We start from the raw sequence: 7908 nt of genomic DNA, 5'->3' as shown, positions 1-7908 counted from the left end.
TAGACTTCTCAGAGGTTAATGAACATGCTTTATTATGCCTCAATGGTACAAAAATAACTTATGCAATAAAATAAAATCTGTAATAACCTGTAATAACCAAAATAATATCTCTCTCTCTCTCTTTGATAGCTCCATCACCTTTATTAGACACTGAAACATACGTGTTAGCTTTGCACACGGTGCACTCCGCCTCCCACTTGTCCCGACCGGGACGGTACATGGAAAGTTTTTTTTGCATTTCAACTGTGAAGCTGCACTTACACTTCGGCATTTTGTGTGCAATCCTGTGTGCTCCGCTGTCTGATCTGCTCCCTGTTTGATCTACTCCCTGTGTGTGCTCCGCTGTCTGATCTGCTCCCTGGAGTTCTTGTCGTCTTCCCTGTAGTGTGCTCCCTGTCGGATCTGCTCCCTGTATGTCCGCTGTTGATCTCTCCTGTGTGCTCCGCTGTCTGATTTGCTCCCTGTGTGTGCTCCCTGTCGGATCTGCTCCCTGTATGTGCTCCCTGTCGGATCTGCTCCCCTGTATGTGCTCCGCTGTCTGATCTGCTCCCTGTATGTGCTCCCTGTCGGATCTGCTCCCTGTTGTGCTCCGCTGTCTGATCTGCTCCCTGTATGTGCTCCGCTGTCTGATCTGCTCCCTGTATGTGCTCCTGTCGATCTGCTCCTGATGTCTCCCGTCTGATCTGTTCCCTGTATGTCCCTGTCTGATCTGCTCCCTGTATGTGCTCCCTGTCGGATCTGTCCCTGTATGTGCTCCCTGTCTGATCTGCTCCCTGTATGTGCTCCTGTCTGATCTGCTCCCTGTATGTGCTCCCTGTCTGATCTGCTCCCTGTATGTGCTCCCCGGTCTGATCTGTTCCCTGTATGTGCTCCCTGTCTGATCTGCTCCCTGTATGTGTGCGTCGCTGAGCCGCCCATGAGGCAGCCTCTCAGGAATTGCATAACGCAACAAAGTACCATAGTATTGTGTGCAAAGTGCAAGTCCACTTGAATACACGCTTAAGGTCCCTTGAAAAACAGTGAAAAACAGACATTTTCATGAATTTATAACCTCCCATGAACATAAACGTACATAAAAAGTGACGTAAAAAGTGGACATGCCCGGGCAAAAAAAAAAAAGATGTTTGGTCACCCCAGGTGAACTACTATAGCTGCAAAGCTAACCATCAACTTGTTTATCGGTCACAATAGATCTTCTGAGAGCTTCTCTCTATTTTCTCCCCACAGTTCTGTTTACTTCACCTTAGTATTGTTTTGCCATTGCACGCCATTTCGTTCATTAAAAGCATGTTGAAAAGGGAAAATACAGCTCTCTTAGCTAACCCGCTAACGATTAGTTAGCAAACTTAAAATCTAACAAACTAAAGCTTGTTAGATTAGTTTTTACCATCAACTACTGTGTCATAACTGTTTGCAAACATTACTTTTTCAGAGAACATTTTTTGTCAAACACCACTCATAACTTACAATAGCTTCCTCTCACTCTCAGCAAGAAAGAACATAAGCAAAACTGTAAAACTATCTTGTTAATATTTTAGGCCATAATTGTAAATGAAAATTTACATTGAGTATCTTTTTCTGCTCCAGTCTGAAGCTGACCAGTGACAGTGCCATGGAAGCTTGGGTGTGAAGCTTGTGAAACACCTTCCTGCAACCGAAGACCAGGCTCTTTAAATATGTATGCTAATTTGGGGCTATTTTTCTGGGGTCAGCGTGTGGATCCTTTTCACGGTCGTTAATGGAGGTGTAACTGGACTCAAGTGTGTAACGATCTGGTTACCCTGACATTTTTAGGAACCCGATGTTGCGGCCACGTGGAGAGTGGACACTGGAATGCTAGCCTAAAATTCAAATATAGATCTCAAACTCTCTGTGGCAGCAAAGGAAAAGCATTAGCTTCTCTATCCTCTTAGAAAAAACCCCAGCAGTGAACTAGAGTAAAGCACCCTGGAATGAATGACTGATCTTTTACCTCCTCACTGGATGTATGTAAGTTACCAAGCTGTGGAACCATTTCTAGTATGCATTCAGCCACTATCATCACTGGAAGTGTGAACAAGAGACTCATTATTCTTGTCTAAGAGTAGTCATAGTGGGAGTTTCGCACACTATGTCTGGAGTCTGGAAAATTGCACTGTGATTCCGCTCTCCAGACAAGGGAATAGCTGTCAACTCCTGGAATGTTCCTGTGAAAATAAACAATGCTTAGACTGCTCTCTAGGTCTCCCCGTCTTCCCCCTCTTAACTCTCCGTTTTAACCCTCTCTGCTGGAGCCTTGAGGCATAAAACATTTGCGGCAAAATTGAGAGGGGAAGTAAATCAGAGTAATGTCTCCTCAAGGTTGGAGACAGTCAATTCTGGCCCTGAGAGTGCCATCTTTCAACTCCTCAGCAAAAACATGTGTTCAAGGTACAGTTACAGAAGCCCGTCCAAGTCAGCCGCAGATTGTATTAATTACATGTCTTTTCATCATGGCACTACACAAAAAAAGAGATGTTCAGCACTTTATGGTTTTCGCAGCCTACACAGCTTTGCAGCCTTCAATTTGTTTGTCAACTCAGTTCTCTGTGCATAATTTGATATACTGGATTATTAGTTTTTTTAATTTCTGCCCCCAGTTATCAGAGTGAAGATGTCAATGTCACTGTTTCGCTTGGTTGCATAAGTATCAGCTTGTATTAGCAGTATTACCCTGGATTTACCTAATTATCATCGTATATTCATTTAATTAATCTGAAAAATGTCTTGTAATAGACGTGATAATTATTATAAGAACCAGAATCAGAAAAGGGTTTATTGCCACAATAACTTATGTGGAATTTGCCTTGGTGATTGGTGCATACATAAACAAACAAACATATTATTCATTTGAAATAAACAAATACAGAAACACATATATACAAAGTAGCTGTTTTGCATAAGAAGCATTATAATAGAATTATGTCAATTTATTGATAATGGTGGATTTATTATTTTTCCATCAAAATGAAAACACATGGCTACTAACCTCCAGTAATGAAGCAACCCAAAATAACCGCCATGATGTTATTTTGGGCCCAACATACTTTGACCGAGTGCCAGAGAGTTAAGAACAACACATTTTTTCCACAGAAAATATGTGTAGAAAATAGTTAAGAAGCCCATAAATCGCCCACCAGTCAAATCAATCCAATACGTTTTAATCAGTCTGACTAGGTCAGACTATTGCAAACATGCTTAGTACCACAACTATGTTTCAACTGAAACTACTGTCATGTGTTGTACATGTAATGTGACACTCCAGCAGGAAAAGAAACATGCACAGTTTATCCTTTTGAAGGGCAGAGTGACTTACAATATTCTGTATTCTGCACAACTCATACACATCACCTTCTCATGGCTACCCACAGATTTATTGTCATCTCACAAAGCCACCAAATGTGAATCATTCATTATTCATTGGTGCCTAACACTCTCCTGTGGGCATTCTGCATGTTGCCAAATCCACGTAAACGGTTCTTGTGGTATGGTTGGGTAAGTTGCTTCCAGAGAGATGGGAAGGGGGGCCATGGTCGGAGCTGGCACCGGTAGCACAGATTGAGCGTTCTCTGGTTTCGTTGCCTTGGCCCGCATTCAGAAGCAGTGGGGCCATCAACTTATTAGGAGCCGGCTGTCATCGGGGGAATTTGCAGAGTGAGTTTGTTATAGGATCCTTGGTGTGGGTGGAAAAGAAGTCAGGTTGTCTTTCTAGACTTGGGGTTTTTACTGATTTAGCTGCCTTCCAGCCACTGAGTTATCCTTTCTTCTGTTGTCCTACTGCTGAGCACCACGGTGGTTCTGTAACTGTGAAGTCGATATCAAAGCATCTGTCCACTGTTTGTTCCCCAAAACTCCCTACATGGATGGTGTCATACAAATTGTGAGTTAAGTGTAGACACATATTGAGCTTTTCCCAAAAGAAAGAAAAATTGACTTCACCTCTGATAGAGTGAGGAAACAACTTCTGCCTAGGTTTCACCTCCACAAATGGGAAAGCTTCATATTCATTATCATCATTAAAGATGGCTTCCCTTAAGATTTTAATACTGTAGTTGATATTCCAGCCCTGTACATGTCATGCAATGAGAATAGGCCTTTTTCACAGAAGACATCTTGACATGTCGCAGTAGTAGGAGCACAGTTTTGAAGAATAAAATGAGTCATGGCTGAATTCCAGTTAGCTGCCTCAGTCACAGGGTCGTGGTATTGTGCACCATGGCTCACTGTCACACTGTCATGTCCAACTGGAACATTTAACCAATTTGCACTAGTTATGGAAAAGAAGACTAGAAGTGAGGAAACTAGCTAATTTAGCACACATCAGCATGCAAACATGCTCATACTGACATGCTAATGTTGAGCAGGTGTAATGGTTACCTTGCTCGCTATCTTAGTTTAGCATGTTAGCAGGCTAACATTCACTAATTAGCACTAAACACAGTCAGATCTGCAGTTCCTTTGGTCATAAAGTAAAGAATTGGTCAAATTCAAATTTTGACCTGATGATGGCGCTAGAGGTAAAATTATTGAAGTTTTTAAAAATCAAAAATAAATGTGATCCAGATATGATGGAAATTCAGCCAATACTTTTTTAGACATTTCAACTAAAATTATCAAAATTCTCAAAACTTAAAATTATGAATGTAAACCTCACATTATCGCTAAAGGTGAAGTCGGGAGATCACCACTCAACAGGATTCAACATTCGGGAACCAAGTCTGTACCAAACGTGTCTAAAGTCTCTTTAATATAGACCTTAGTGGTCCCTAATACTGTATCTGAAGTCTCTTTTATATAGACCTTAGTGGTCCCTAATACTGTATCTGAAGTCTCTTTATATAGACCTTAGTGGTCCCTAATACTGTATCTGAAGTCTCTTTTACAGAGACCTTAGTGGTCCCTAATACTGTATCTGAAGTCTCTTTATATAGACCTTAGTGGTCCCCTAATACTGTATCTGAAGTCTCTTTTATATAGACCTTAGTGGTCCCTAATACTGTATCTGAAGTCTCTTTTATATAAACCTTAGTGGTCCCTAATACTGTATCTGAAGTCTCTTTATATAGACCTTAGTGGTCCCCTAACACTGTATCTGAAGTCTCTTTTATATAGACCTTAGTGGTCCCTAATCCTGTATCTGAGTCTCTTTTATATAGACCTTAGTGGTCCCCTAACACTGTATCTGAAGTCTTTTTTATAAAGACCTTAGTGGTCCCCTATACTGTATCTGAAGTCTCCTTTATAGTTATAACCTTAGTGGTCCCTAATACTGTATCTGAAGTCTCTTTTATATAGACCTTAGTGGTCCCTAATACTGTATGTGAAGTCTCTTTCCCAGAATTCCAGCCACTAGAGGTAACCTTGCCTTGGGATAAATACAGTTCTTTTTTTAATTGCATTGATTTAAATCAGGATTTGTCCTTTGGGCACTACGGCTGAATGTTTAATTTGAATGTGATCAGTAATAAACTGCTAAATTGCTATTTATAATACATGCATCCCAAATCAAATGCACTGTGCAAAGGCTGTCATTTAACTTATGGATGGTAATGACAGCAGTGTTTGTTTGGGGGGAGGGGGGGGGGGGTGAAGGGGCAGTGAGTTCTCTATCTGCCTTTCTGCGGCACGTACGCTGTTCTGCAGCTGATACTCAGCTTCCCAATTCAAATACACAAGGCCCAAACCAAATATTGCTCTTTGGAATCAACCAGGCACTTGATTATTTTCCTTGCAAATTAAGTTTTCATCATTGTTATGCCCATTTTTAACCCTTACAGTGCATGAATGTAACTCAATCTGTCACATAATAATACAAATTGTTTAAATTAATGGATCAGTTCTCAGGAATGATGGATCCATTAATGAGTGAAAAGACGATCTCTTGGTACTGTCATGAGACAGAGGAATGTGGTATTTATTTTTATTTTGGTTTATTTTGGCCAAGATAGAGCTTTCTTGGGCTGATGGGTATTTAGAAGAGTTTGTCCTCTTATTTGGCGAAACAAAGCAAAATGGTACAGATGGGAAAGTTTCCACTGGCCACATCAGCTACAGTAGACACAAACTCACACCAAATGACTTTTCAAGCAATTCCATCGTCACACTGTTCATTTTGAATATTGGAACATTGTCAACAACCAATGGGTGCGCGCCCTCCAGGAACAAACAGGAAGCAGCAAACGGATAGAGCCAGCTTTGTTTATGGTTGCTATGGTGCCACTAAATTAAACGCTAAATAACAAAAGTTGCTAATGTTTCAACCCTTCTGAAGTCTTCCAAATGGGGGTTTACCATCGAATGAACGCGGACCTCCGGGTGCTGCTGCCATTCCTCTGCATGTACAGCAGGAAAAACTGCAAACTTTCCCTTAGTTACAAGCTAATGCTAACAGTAGCTAGCTTTCATTGTTCAAACCAAATCTTGTGCAAAGTGTAACACTGCAAGATCTCTTTCTTTACATATAAACATTAGATGTGAGATAGTGTCAGACTTCTCAAAGTCTTTACAGTCTTCAAGTGTATGGTAGGCACAGCCTCTCTGCATTAACTCTGATACAAAGTAGGTTTTGGTAATATTTCAAGCTAGACAACACTAAAACCTATCAATGTGTAGCATCATTCACAAATAGTTTTTACCATCATTAAAGCTGACTCTTGACATGTCGGTCGGCAAACCCTCAATAACTTTGTGCCATTTTATAACTGACATCTAACTAGATTTAACACACGGGAGAAGAAATTACAGCGACTGGAGCATTCAAGGTCAAGTTGACTTTCCCTGTCACCTCCTTAACTTGGCGTGAAACCAGTAATACATTCTGTTTAATGGAGTGACACAAGGCATCGCTGTGGGCCGGGCTAGATGGGTTTGATCGTGACCATCTAGCCAGAAAGTTGGTGCTGAGCTGCAGAAGGCTCACCAGGAGCCCTCCTCCATTTCAATGCGTGGCCCGACAGCCAGCGTTTTGCTGATGGGGACCTAACAAGGCCTGACGTAGAGTGACCCCGGTCCATGCCTGTTGAAAGCCTCCAACGCCACCTGCCCCCCTCGTAACCCCTCCTCTCCACCACCACCCTGCTTGAGCCGTCAGACGGCCCCTTCATCAAGGAGGCTCGTACGAGGCTCAAACAACTCTTACCACGGAAGGCTATTGCTCGTGTCAGATATGCTTAATGACTTAATCTATCCGATCAAATACAGGAGACGCTGGTATGCTTGGAATGGGACCGGGCTTTGGCAGAGGGGAGCGGAGTGTGTGTCTGTTGTCAGGGGGGAGGTGGTTGCTGGAGAAAAAAACTCCAAAGAAACAATTTAATTATCTCCTCCCAAGTTGGAATCCATACAGATGTAGCCATTAACCACACATCCTCGGCAACGCGAGTAGCAGTCAGCAATTAGTGAGCAGTGAGTGTAACGGCGTTACGTAATTTTATTACTAAATAAAGATGACTGTAATCCAGTCACTCGGAAGAAATGTAAAAAAAAATTTAACTGTAGTTAACTTAGAGTTTGAGTTTGTAACTTGCTTCTTAAAGGGGTAAAATCCCCAAAAATACGGAAATATTTAATTTTTAAACAATAGTTGTATTGCCCCTGCAGATGTCATTTTTAAATTTTTCGGGAACACAGTTTATGTTGATATGTGCAGCCCAGGGTACACAACATTAATTGGAATCTTTGGGGTTTTTCCCATTAATAAGTTCCCCACCTCCATGGTCCCCCATGGCTAAAAAGGGTTTATAGGTGTAACCCGAGCCCGGGGTTCCTGCCCCCTTTAGAAAATGAAAGCGAGGGGCAGATCTGGAATCCTATGGGTACTTTTTTAGGTCAAAAGGGGCGGGGTTTCCCAATCGGCCCCCCCTGAGTTTTTCATGGGGGGTTACCCCCCCT

Source organism: Etheostoma spectabile, chromosome 22 (genome assembly GCF_008692095.1).
Source record: "Etheostoma spectabile isolate EspeVRDwgs_2016 chromosome 22, UIUC_Espe_1.0, whole genome shotgun sequence".
In the NCBI taxonomy this organism is placed as follows: domain Eukaryota; kingdom Metazoa; phylum Chordata; class Actinopteri; order Perciformes; family Percidae; genus Etheostoma; species Etheostoma spectabile.
This window is presented reverse-complemented; position numbering follows the sequence as displayed.